The sequence below is a fragment of the Ursus maritimus genome, unplaced genomic scaffold (assembly GCF_017311325.1).
Source record: "Ursus maritimus isolate PB19 unplaced genomic scaffold, ASM1731132v1 scaffold_1, whole genome shotgun sequence".
NCBI classification, from domain to species: domain Eukaryota; kingdom Metazoa; phylum Chordata; class Mammalia; order Carnivora; family Ursidae; genus Ursus; species Ursus maritimus.
This window is the reverse complement of record NW_024423343.1, coordinates 66080803-66094054: the sequence shown is the minus strand read 5'-3', so window position 1 is coordinate 66094054 and position 13252 is coordinate 66080803. Positions and strand designations below refer to the sequence as shown.

At 39.9% G+C, this 13252-nt stretch overlaps 1 pseudogene; it reads right to left on the bottom strand.

Annotated features, from left to right (window-relative positions):
• Positions 1–803: 803 nt before the first annotated feature.
• LOC103659869 lies at positions 804–1279 on the bottom strand (annotated as a pseudogene).
• Between the last annotated feature and the right edge of the window lie 11973 nt (positions 1280–13252).

The following is a 13252-nucleotide window of genomic DNA, read 5'->3' as shown; positions in this document are numbered from 1 at the left end:
TTACTCCAAAATTGCTTTATTTTGTTAAAAATCTGTACATCTATATTTTGATATTTCTAAAAGCAACATATACACTGCATATGATTTTATTGCATTAATAATAAAATCTAAAAGAAATCTATTCAAGCATAAAAGCTTTACAGGCACTCCTGGGTGGCTCAGTCAGTTAAGCGTTTGTCTTCAGCTCAGGTCATGATCCCAGTGTCCTGGGATAGAGTCCTGCATCGGGCTCCTTGCTCAGCAGGGAGCCTGCTTCTCCCTCTCCCTCTTCTGCTGCTGCATTCTCTCTGTCAAATAAATAAATAAAATCTTTAAGAAAAAAAAGGTTTACAATTTTTTTTCTAAATTATAATGGCCTGAAGATTCTGAGCTATAGCAAACATTCTGAAATTACAAATCAGTGAAATGAATATTCAGTTAAAAATTTGTGATGATAAGACATGGCCTAAATGTATCCTGCAAGGGAGCCAGGTGTTTGAACATATATAGACAAAAAATCAGATATAAGATAATGCTTAAAATATTAATATATATATAATATGAAATAACAAAAATATTAAAACTTGGAGTCTACGATCCAGTTCCTTCACTTTATCTTTTTTTGTTTAGTTTTTATTTCATAATCAGAAAATTAACTCTGCAACCCAGCTAGACCTGCAGGGGAGTAAGGAAAGTATAAAACCCATAGAACTCCAGTGACAGCACAAAGATTATAGGATATTTTAAGCGGATGAGGGTGAAGGGGTGCTCACCTGAGCTACAGAAGGAATGATCTGGTAGTTAAGATACAACACAAGAAAAATTTATTCGATTTGTCCACATTCAGCTATGGTGATCTTCTTGCTGGTTTTGCCATTCCTGGACCCAAACCAATCCATGCTTCCACAATATTCATGCCCTCTTTCACCTTGCCAAAGACCACGTGCTTGCCATCCAACCACTCAGTCTTGGTAGTGCAGATGAAAAACTGGAACCCATTTGAGTTGGGTCCAGCATTTGCCATGGGCAAGATGCCAGGACCCATGTGCATCAGGATGAAATTCTCATCATCAAATTTCTCCCCCATAGAAGGACTCGCCACCAGTGCCATGATGGGGGGTGAAGTCATCACTCTGGCGCAGAAATACCAGAATAATCTTGTGAGAGCAGGAACCTTGATAACCAAATTGTTTCTCCTCAGGGCTCAGAGAGTGAAAGTTTTCTACTGTCTTCAGAACTTTGCAAACAGCTAGAAGGAGACTCAGTCCAAAGGCTTGCAGTCCAAGGCAGTGTCAAAGAATACAACAGGTCAAAGTTGACCATGGCTGGGCTGTCTGGGCAACTCCAGGGTGGTGAATGCGAGGCCTAGTTCCTCCACTTTGAAACTGAAGAAACAGAAGCCTGGTAATTTCTTTCATTCACTTTCACAGGATTGTAAAATTCACTAGTGCAACGTAACTCAGGTTTTGCTGATGTTTCCCACTAAAACGTACCACCTCCGATTAGAGGCACTGGGTCTTCACTACAGTGAACTACTGATTAGTCTATACCTTACTCAAAAATAATAACCTATTTTAGACTATTCTAATGAGAATTTTTTTTTTAACGGAGTGTCAGCAGTGAAGCAAGAAGTAAGAGCAAGAAGCTGCTAGTAGAAGGCAAGGAAAGGGAAAGCAGAGAAAATTTTCATCCACTTCAGTATTTTGACCAATGCTGGACCTCTCAAGACCTTAGCATTGGGTCTCTCAATTCAGACTTTCAATCCACAATGCTAATTGAGTTAGAAACAATGATCATCGGTGAGTAGAAAATCCTCAGTACTGATTGAGACAGGATTTTTTAGTAAGTGTTAAGTTTTATGTCTAGTAAACACTGCAGAAGATAAGCTAATTTTGACGTGGGTAGATTGAATTAAAGTCCATAGGGGCTAGCATATCGAGAGAAAAATGAATGACCATACTCTGGAGGTTGTATATAGTTGGCAGTCTTGGAATTTGTAGCCACAACAAAGACCCCAATGTACGAGGGAGAAAAAGCATAACGTTCACTAGCATCTCCCAAACCAGCCCTATTGCACCAGATTCTGTTTCCAGCCTCTCTGTGACCCCACTGTTCCCCTCAAATCCCACTCAGCTTCCATGCCGAGGTTTTTATTCGGCCGCTGTTTTCTGTCCATATTCGTTCGTTTCCAAATCAACATCCACGTTCCGCTCGGCAACCACTGCTTTAGAAAGCTTCAGGCTGGATGGGCAGGCGCGAAGTGCTGGCAGGTGGCGTAGCCGTTCGCCAGCCTTGTGTATCACAAGAGATCTGATGCTATCAAATTCCTTTTCCCCCGAAGACTAAAGAGAGCAAGCCTTTGTGAGCGTGCAGGAGGGGGATGAAAACAGTTTGTCTCCTGAGCAGCCAGCCTTTGTCATATTACAAATGGAATCACTTTGGAAATTTAGAGAATTAATATCATAATGAAGACGGGAGGACCCATTAGGGTGGTCTAATGTTGCTCTGGAGAAATGTGATGGATGCCCAGTGGCTGCAAGCCCTTATTTGCAGAGAGTCACCTCTGCAGTTGCCATTATTAGGAAGATGTCTGAAGCAAAGGATCAGACACAACCATTGCGAGATGAGATAGTGTTTGACTGGTTTCCAGGGAACCGAAGGATACAAGCTTAGTTGTACCTGTCACTATGGCTCCCAGCATTTTTTCCCCCTTAATGTCTTTTTTAGCTGTAGGAAGTTTCTCTTTAAAGATTCAGTGCTTTCCTAATGGCATCAAGTGAGTAATGGGGAGCATATAAAAATGTTATATAGATTACAAATGGATTCAGTCTATTTTAAGACAATGTGCGCCAGCCCTAAAGAACGATTTTATTTAGCTTTACTTTTCTCTTGAAAATAAATTTAGCCAAACATTCTGAAACGAACACACCACTGGCATCCCCATGCTCATTTAGTTTTCTGTGGAAAACATCGCTGGCTTTCCACAGCAATGTACGTGCCTACCCAAAGTCTGCTCTGCGTCTGATGTTCTTTCCTGCCCTAAAGTCGAGAATACAGTTCTTCCAGGAATTATTGTAAAATCTAATCAAATCATCATTTCTGGTACCCAAATGTCTCTATCTCTCATATGGCTTTCCAGTGACATTGGCATACATAATAGGAAAGGAGAGTTTTCCAAAACCCCGTATCAACTCCAGACTCAATAGAAAAGAAGAATAATTTCGCTGAGAAAAAAAAAAATTCGAATGACGTAAAGGAAGGGAAAGGCTAAATATTTCCTGGAAAGTAAGATCATACCCACTCTTCTTCCAATTCACAACTAGTCCTTCTGTGTCTCATTTGAATTTCTACAATTTGCATCTCTTGTCCTCATGTTTGCCATTTACTGAGTAGTACCCCTTTTTTGCAATATTTGTCTTCCAATATCTTTCCCTGTTCAAAACAGGTTTAGAATACTTTTTTTTTTTTAAAGATTTTATTTATTTATTTGACAGAGACAGCCAGCGAGAGAGGGAACACAAGCAGGGGTAGTGGGAGAGGAAGAAGCAGGCTCCTAGAGGAGGAGGCTGATGTGGGGCTCGATCTCATAACGCCGGGATCACGCCCTGAGCCGAAGGCAGACGCTTAACCGCTGTGCCACCCAGGCGCCCCTAGAATACTTTTTTTTTTTTTTTTAATTTGAGACTGCTGTAGAAACAAGATCACCCAGATTTTGGAAATCTTGATCAACTATAAATGGAAACAACTCAGGATTTATTCCAGTTCTTTTCCCAGCATGAACAAAAACAAAATAACTAAACTTATTTACTAATCAATTAGAGAGCAAACTTGGACTATCTTAGGATTTGGTTCAATGAATATCCAGGTTCTTTCTGTTGAGCTGCTTTTAATTTCCTGCTCTCCTCTGTATTCAAAACATTTTAGGTGAGCCGGCCTTAAGGTCCAATCGAATCTCTCTCATGCAAAATAATAAACTGGAAGCCAGGGTCACCAAAAAGCTGAGCTAACTACTCTCTGGGTTGTCTCTGGTGTCTTTTGAGGGGGATACAATTAATTTAATTCATAAAGCCTTATTGCCTTTCCAAAACAGTAAATTCTATTTGCTCCCCAAACACAAAAACTTGCTGATCACCCATATGCGTACTTTGCATATTCATGTCGGTGCTTATTTTGAATCTATATTTCATCACATATCTTATTAGTCTTTAACTTTATTATGTATCTGAGTCACTTTAACCCAGCTATAGTTTAGTCTCTTTAAAAGTAATAAATATTTATCTTCTTATACGTAGCCCGGTGTTAGGCATATAGCGAGGACTCCTTGAAGTTCACACTAAATGAAATCCAATTGGTGTAGCCAGTAGGTGCTATGAACTTCCTAAAACTCAATATAGATAAACAAATCCCATGCGTGGAAGGAAATGTATGCGGTCACTCTTCTGCACTGTTTTAAATTCCCTTCCAAACTGTTACATACGCATCCCCGTAATAAAGATATCCATCCTCCCTAAAGCAAATAAAAGGGTCCTAATGAAAGTAATGGACCCCACTAGCATTCAGACTCTGAAAACGACAAATGTGATCTTGGACAGAGAAGAATCTAATGAAAACAATCACATTAACCAGAGCTCTTCCCTGCTCGGTGCTCAGTAAGTGAGCAGCAGGCTCTCTCTGTCTGGCGTACAGAAAACAGGAGGTAGCAGTTTGCAAGGAGCAGTGTTTTAATGTGATTGGACTATAACAGACAATCTATTTACAGCATGCTCTGGGGAGCTTATAAACAAATGTTGAGTAATTTCAGCCAGCAGTAATTACCCTTGCAGCTGACAAGGATAGCCTGAGACTTTCTCCTTCACCTTCAGCCCGGTCCAGAAGGCAGTGTACACAATGCCACTTCTAATTATTTCTGCATTTCTATGGCGAAAGACCAAAGTATGTTATTAGAGAACATTTTAGAAGCTTTTTAAAAGCTTATTTATTAGGACAATTAAAAGTCATCACTATGACAGCAAATAAAAGGTTCCATTCTCAGGAATGCAGTATCAGATGAGCTTCTGCCCACTTACCTTTAAAGCAATGTGGACTTTTTTGTGTTGTCTATTGTTAAGACTCGAGACTACAGCTTGGTAATAAAAAGAAATAGTATCTGGAATGCATTTGGTTTAATTCTGAGATATGCCTTTTGCTCTCTATGATTTTCAAGCAATTTAGAGCATATAACTGAAGTTATTTCTCAAAAGGCACAGAATTTTGAAGTGTGTGTGTGTGTGTGTGTGTGTGTTTCGTGATTAGAGATGCTATTGGGGATAAAATGCATGTGGTCATACTGTCTCCCCACCTCTACCTCTCACAGGAGGCACTGGATTGCCCTCGCTGGTTAAAGAATTTTATCTGGAGAGGTCACTCATGTTGCATCAGTGTGACATAAGGAAGATGTTAAAAATTCAAAATCTAAAAATAAACCTTCGGCAGATAAGCTTCTAATGGAGTACTGAAGGAGTAAAACAATTATGCAGAGCAATCACCCTGAGCGTTTGTAATTAACAATCAAATTACTTCCCAGAAGTGTCCAACAAGAGAACTTTTGTTGAACATTTCTATACGTGCCAAACTACCCCAAAGTAATTGGGGAAATCAGTGAACTGTGGTGTGTGCTGGTTCTCAAACACCACAGCCAGTTTGGCGTTCACTGAGCTTCTGTCCGCCTCAGTAAGTTCAGTTCAGATCCCTACTATAGGAATTGACAGCAGATATCTAATCCCGCAAAGTATATTATTTACATTTATTGATACGTTACATTACATTACATTCTGTCATGTTGCATTTCATCAACAAGGGATAGAATGTTGCATAACTTCATATGACATGATGACAGATCTCTCTTTCTCTCTCTCTCACACACACACCCACACACACCACAAAACTCTTAGATAGAATTGTGGGTCTGAGGGAATGCTTTGGATTTTGGCCCCAAAAGAATCCTAGGAGCCTTCCAATAAGCAAAGCTATGGGTCTTTCATGACAATAAATCATATTGCCCTGCACAGTGCTGCCTAATCTTAATACAGATTTTGCCACCTGTTTGCAAAAATTCTTAAATGTGTCATTACAATGTACAGTGGACCACAAAAACCCGTCCAATATTAAACAACAACATACTGAAAATTAACCTCCTTGGAAGAAACGTCTCAAACACAAATTACAGAGTTTAACAATACACCATTAGATGCATGTGCCTACCATTGCTCTGCTCTCATTGCTAAGACGCTGTTGGCAGACGGACAATAATTTGTCCTTGTTCCTGAGACTGACAGGTGTCACTTTGGCCAGAGTGGGATGTGAGTGACAGATATTTTACGGCTGAAGAAATGAGAATGCAGAAATTCAGGAGTACCTCTGGGACTTCCTTGGTCATTTGTGGGCAGCGCGAGGGCAAGGCAGGCCCCTGTGCTAACTCAGGAGTGCTCGCTGTTGCCACTGCTGTGGGCTGCTGCCGAATCATGGCGTTTTAAGTAATATTTCTATTAACAAAGGTGTGTTTCTGCTTTGATGGAAGCATGCAGAAAGCTGCTCTCTAGGCCGTTCATTGTATACCAAACTGCCCTAATTGCTTTCCTGCGCTTTATTCAGAAATCTAGTAAAAGCTGACTTCCGTGTAAAATTGCTTACAGATTTAGCATTTTTGAACATGCAGGTTTTCATACACATTAATATGATTTATCAAAAGCAGGAAGTTTGTTTTCCTCCTCTACCCAGAAGTGTCACATTATTTTAGTTTTGTAAGAAAGAAAGGAAAAACTTCTCACTGGAAAACACTTAAGTGACAAGAGGAGAAAATCCTAAGGACAGTGACAAGAGCAGAATGCAATGCAGAAGCACCAAGGAGATGGTGTCTCTTTTCTACCCGGTTCCATTGGGAGCTTCTGTTTGCTTGGGTTCGTAATTTGCCTATATGCCAAAGAGAAATCGAACATTCAAATTATAATGTGAAGGAAAAATAGCTATGAAGCTTCAAAAACATCTACACTGTATTTTAAATAAGATATTGAGGTTCACCTTTCACCATGAGATAAAAGAAAAAGTTTTAAAAGGTGTACCTTTAGGACTGTTTGTGCGTTATAACCAAAAGAAATGGTTAAACTACCCAAGGATTTTACAAACAAAATATTGTCCGAAAATCACAGGCATATGTTTAAAATGGAAAGATAAAAATTAGTTCCTTTAAAAACATGATGCCAAACTCTGAGTGTTCTTACTTTTCAAAGCTGTTTCTGGTGTGAAGACTACGGAGAAAGGGATTTCTCTTGTTTTAAGTCTGAGCCGCCCCTGACACTTAGATACCGTAAGCGCAATATTTGAATTGTCCTTTTTCTTAAGATTATACCATTTATGCTAAGATGTACCTTGGTCCATTACACTTCCTGTACCCTGGTCCATTACACTGCTGGAACTCATGGGAGTTCACTCAAACTAAACCGATGTAGAGAGGACACATTTTTACAAATCAGAAATTTTTAATTTTGTGATTGCTTGAAAGAATTATTATATACAATGATATACAAGCAACATGAACACTAGGCTTTAGTTACAAGGATAGTTATCTGCCTTCATTTTCCATTAATTTCCTCCAGACCACTGCTGAAATATCACCTTGCAAAATGAGAATGAAAACCATATGTTGGTTAGGGAAAACATTAATGTGACAGTACATTTCAACATTCACTGAAAGAGTTAACACGGAAACTATCTCCAAAGAGAAAGAAGATGCGTTGATTCAGATTGATGCTAGAATATGTTGTTTTATATCATTTGCCAAATGTTTCATTTTTAAAATAATTACTTCTGTTAAATAAATTGAAGCATGCATGCAAACAACATGATATGATGTTAGTAGTTCACCACAATTTTAGGAACAAAAATAACATTTTTCCCTACGAATAGAATAAAACCTCTCCGTAAAAACCAATAACATGCTGAAAAACATACAGTCACAATTACTTTTTTCCCTCCTTACTAATGAAAAGATAAATTGTTCTCCTTCGGAAATCAAATATTTTTCTAACCACCGTGTTTCTTTAATTAAACTGTATTCTTTATAGTGATCAAATATAATTAGCAGTAACAAGTGTTTAATGAAAACAAACTGCTACTCCTAAAGCTTTGCTACATGTTTTGTTCAAATTCCATAGATGCTCCAAGGATCACCGTATCTTCACCACAAGCATGAATGAATGCCCCTCCCCATTCTGCCCACCCCCATTTGCCAGTGCCCTTTAAAACAACAATAAACACAACAACAAAGACTTCTGCAATTCCAAGGACTGTAGTTCGAATTCAATCCCGCTCCTCAGCTCAAACCATCTCTTCCAAAGAAGCTTAACGCTTTAGCACTTCGCATATTTTATAGATTTTTTTTTCCTTCAGAAATCCCATTTGGTATCACCATATACTAAAGCATTATTACCCCGGTATCTTTGATTATTAGGAAGTGACCAAAATAAGAAGAAAAGCGTCCACACTGGACTCATTGACAGCTAGGTGTAATAGCAAGTCTTCTGTAATTAATTGTGAGTGAAAGGGGATTTGGTTTTGCAGCCTCGTAAAACTTTTCCCACATGGCTGAACCCACGGTCAGAAGACGTTAGGCAACATTAACTGCCTGCACATTTCTGCAAGGCTCTGGAGGAAGAGCTAGGCGCTGGGGCTCCCATCCCGAGAACCTTGAGACATAAGACATCAGCATCTACCTTTCATCTACACCGAGATTTGGAGTGGGTTCAGACCACAGAGGCTCGGTAATTCTCACTAATTCATTTGCTTTCCTGATTCACTTGGCTTGGGATAACCTGAGAATGATAATGAACCTGTGAGAGGAGCTCTTAGTCCCTTGCCTTTGAATGTGCTCGGCATGGATCTAGGACTTTCTGTGAATCTTGCAAGAGGAAAAGAATCTTATTAGCACTGATTGCTAGTCATAAGGTTTCCTCTAAAAATTGCTCTTATATTTTAACTCTTGCTTGCTTGCCGCAAAGCAGAGTAATGGGGGAGGGGATAGATTATTTATGCAAATGATGTATGCTTCTGGAAGCCAGGGTGATATTTTTGGGGTGTGATTTAAATCAAATCTTAGCAGCTAGTTTTTTGTTGTCTCCCAAAAAGCAACGTCAGTGCTTCCTACTGTTTTCTGCAACTGACACAATGTTCTTTCCTCATTTTCCATAGATACACACATGCTTGTAACGGAGGTAAAGTTTTTCAAGAACACCCAAAGCCTCTTTAAACAAAAAATCATTTTCAGGCTTAATTTACACAAGAGTTGTCAAGTTCACAGGCATTTCCCATGGTTTTGGAATTCTGTTGAATTGGCACTTTTGCTTTTACAATTAGTGTGTTGTGGACCTTTAACTTCTACCTAGGTAAGAATTTGTGCTTGAGATGAAAAAGTCAATAAATGAACTGGGCAAAGTGGTGTGTTTTAGTGAAGCAATAAAAAGGGCAATTTGGGTCTACTAGTGTAGCCGAAAGTGATCATTCTTTAGATCTTGAGATACTAAACTCCTGGCCAAATTATTCCCTTGTTCGGTGGTAATTGTACGTTTGCATTTCAGTTGCACAGACCGTCCCCTGCACATGTTAACCGAAGTCACATGCAGCAGTGCGAGGAAACAGAGGCACCAAGGGGCAGAAGGGGGCTTGACTCAAGAATTAGAAAGGGATCTTGCCGGCAGAGCAGAGTGCTAACACACTCTGGTACTTTACAAAAGGTGTGCAACCTCTGATGTCATGTGCTTATGCCCCATTTGGGGACTCTCTTATCAAGATTTTCAATTTTCTCCACAATCTGAGTGACCAGAGCGACCCGTGACATCCATATGTAATGCTAGTAAATGTATAGCACGGGTAGCAGGCCACACACCTAAGCTCGAAGTCCTCACCGGTTTTGAGCGGATGGAATAGCAAAAGCTAACGCAGGGAAGAGCCTTAGAGCTCATACAGCCCAGCTCCCAGGGATTTTAAAGATGAGAAAACTCAGGAACAAGAAGGTTAGGAGATCTGTGCAAGGTCAAGTCGCTGTTCAATGATAGAGTTAGAAAAAGAATTCAGTATTCAGATCCCAAGTCCAGTGCTCTGTCTCACACTATGCCAAAGAGGGCTAGGATCTCCATACAAATGTTCTGACGTTCCAGTGCACATGTTCAAGGGATTCCTGCTAGTGGGAAGTATTTCAAGCAGTAACCTGTTCTCCTAAACCACAGCACTGCTCCTCTCCATTAACGTCCTATTACCTGACACCATTAGCTTCGCTTTCATTTGACTCTTTCAAAGGATACCCCCTTTTATTTCTTCCCAACCAGAGAACGCCCCCACTAATAAAGAAGTCGATGACACTAGAGATTAAATTTTCACCCATTACCCTTCTCTGCAATGTCACACTATTTCCTTCTCTCAGGATGGGGCCTGTTCTTATTTCTGGCTAACCCTGAGTGAATCTTAACTAGAGTAACAATTTATTTACTATTTATTTCTAATTCCACGAAATCCCTTGTTTGGTGCAATTTCACAAAATTTGTGGTTAGAAAGATATGCGGTTTGAAAAATACTTATGAAAAACACACAAATGCTTACATCAAGGAAATGTGATCATTTCAAACAAAACCGTGAATAAGAACATGGGTTTGAGAGCTGACGAATCTGAGCTTAAATCCCTAGCTCCAGTACTTACTACGACCTTGAGCAAGGTATTTAACCTTCTCAAGCCTCAATTTTCTCTTTCATAAGAGATGAAGCTTGTAAAATCTTGCCAGAATATCTAGTACACCATGGGCTCTCAGCAAATGTTAGCTGTTGTTGTTGTTAGTGACATTATTATTCTATTGGTATAAATGATAAAAGAAAAGACGCATATATGAAGCTTTGCAAAGCTACAGTAATTCAGGATTGAATGGATTTGAGGATTGTCCTAGGGAAAGAGGAGGGGAATAAAGGTGAAAACCTAATTCAAGTGCTTGAGAAATTGAAAGTGATGACAACACTTGTCACACCCTGAAGGGGTGAATCTCAGAAGCAGGTCCCAGGTAGGTGGCTTTGATCATTATGAAGTTGGGTCAGGTGAGGGCAACAGAAAGCTATCTAGGGAAGCAACTCGGGTGGCCTGGAAAACTATGAACTGGGATATCAACCTCTAGGGAAAAGGCAAAAACAGAGAGAGCTGAGGAGAGAGCCAAGAATGGACCCAAACCAGGACCCAGAGTCTCTGTTGGGCCCAGAAGAAAGTCAGGAACAAGCCAGCTTACCAAGTTAAAAAACAGAAGGTAGAGCTAGAATGGAATCAGGAGAGATACTAGTAGCCACAGATAGGAAGATTCTTCAGAAAAATTGTGTACATGATTCCTTCTGAGGATCAGCAGTCTAGGGCTTCCCAAGTAAACCCAGGCAGTTTGTCATTGGCCTTTGTGAAGGCCATGGTGATGCCGAGAGAGAAAGAATCGTAGAAGAGGAAGTTTGGGGTGGGGGTCATGAAAGGAAAACGATGTGTGTGCTCTACTCTGCACAATTGAGGTGGCAGTGGGAATATCCAGTAGAAGTAAGCAGCTAAGAAAAAAAATGTGACCACAACTTGGCAGGAAATTTCAGAAATCATTCAGGAAAATCAAGGAAACTCACATTTATTGAGCATCCACTATGTGCTGCTCATTTTTACCTAATCCTAGTTATCCTGTGTAAAAGGCATTATTGTCTCTACTTTTTAGATGCAGAAACTAAAGTTATAAGAAGCAAAAAATGTATCCAAGATCATATACTAACAAATGGTAGAACCATAGAGAATTAAAATCTGCCTGATACCAAAGCTCTTTCCATCCATCTCTGATGCTCAGAATGGAAGCCATGAGAAAGCACAAGTTCTCTGAGGGACAGGGAAAAAAAAAGTAGGCAAGAGTCAAAGAAGTCAAGTAAGTGTTTAATGCTACAGTGATTTCAGGAATTAGGACGGATAACACACTGTTGGATTTGGCAATTAGGAAGACACTGGTGACCTTGGGAAAAGGAGTTCCTGTAAAGTGATGAGGCTGGAAGCCAGACTGTCAGTGAAGGGGTGGTGAGGGAATGATGGCTGGAATTGTAAATTGCCCTCCGGAGAAACTTGGCAGTCAAAGTGTAGTAACTCTGAAGAGTACTAGGAGCTAGAGACATCTTTTTCTTGTGTTAAGGAAGACACAAAAATATTTGTGGAGAGTGGTGATAGAGCCACTAGAAATCAATGCTCATTCAGCAGAATCAGGAAATAATTACAAAGCACAGCAACATAGGAGGAAAATGAAAGCTCTGGCTCATACAATTGTCCTTACAGGGTAGGAAACAAGGAAAAGAGAGCTGAACATACATAGACTTACTGAAGTGACAAGAAGGATACAAGTATAAAGATACTTGGAAGTTAAAATTGGAAAACTAGTGTCAGATAACTTTGATCGGTCAAGTAGGAGACAAAGGTATTTGCTTGTCAATCAGATGTCTTGAAGAGGATCTGAGGGCTGAAAGAGGATGGATGGATGGATGGACGGATGGATGGATGGATGGATGGATGGACGAAAGACAGGAGAAAATCTAGAGACACACTTTGGTTAGCGTCAAAGGGAGGGGATGCCCAAATAAGTAGACTCTCACTAGTAAGTGAATTTGGAGTATTGAACAACCCAGTGTGCGTTGAAAGTTGATAGGTCAGAGCCCCAACAGGGTCATCGCAGTCCACCTTATAAAGAGATCCTACTGCAGCCCCTATGGGAGAAAGACACGCTGATTATTCAAGGGGCATCAATCTCTCCTCTTTCTGAGATGTGGTGTCTACTATGTTGCATCGAAACCAGAACAGATAAAACAAATCTGCAACTACCATCTCTTCCCGCAGAGGAGAATGGCCAGTGCATCATTTTTATTGCAGAATAGAGCAAACTTTATCTTTGTGCCTAACCACCACTGTTAAAACAAAAGCCTGTTGGTAAATCTAAGTATACTAGAGAAATAATGAAGTTTTGCAGGGCATTTAAAAAATCTTGACCATCGTGAATATTAGATTTGATAACTCCCTTGGAAAGCCAGGGAAGCCTGGCTAAGGTGTCAGCTTGTCTATGAAAGAGATGAGGGAGTGTGAGGATCTGTTTCCTTTTTCTTTTATCCTTAGAAATCTATAACAAATCAATTTCTCCTTATTGATAGAGTATTATCTAACAACTCAGTCAACATCCAAAGTACATACTTAAACAAGATAAGAAGAAAA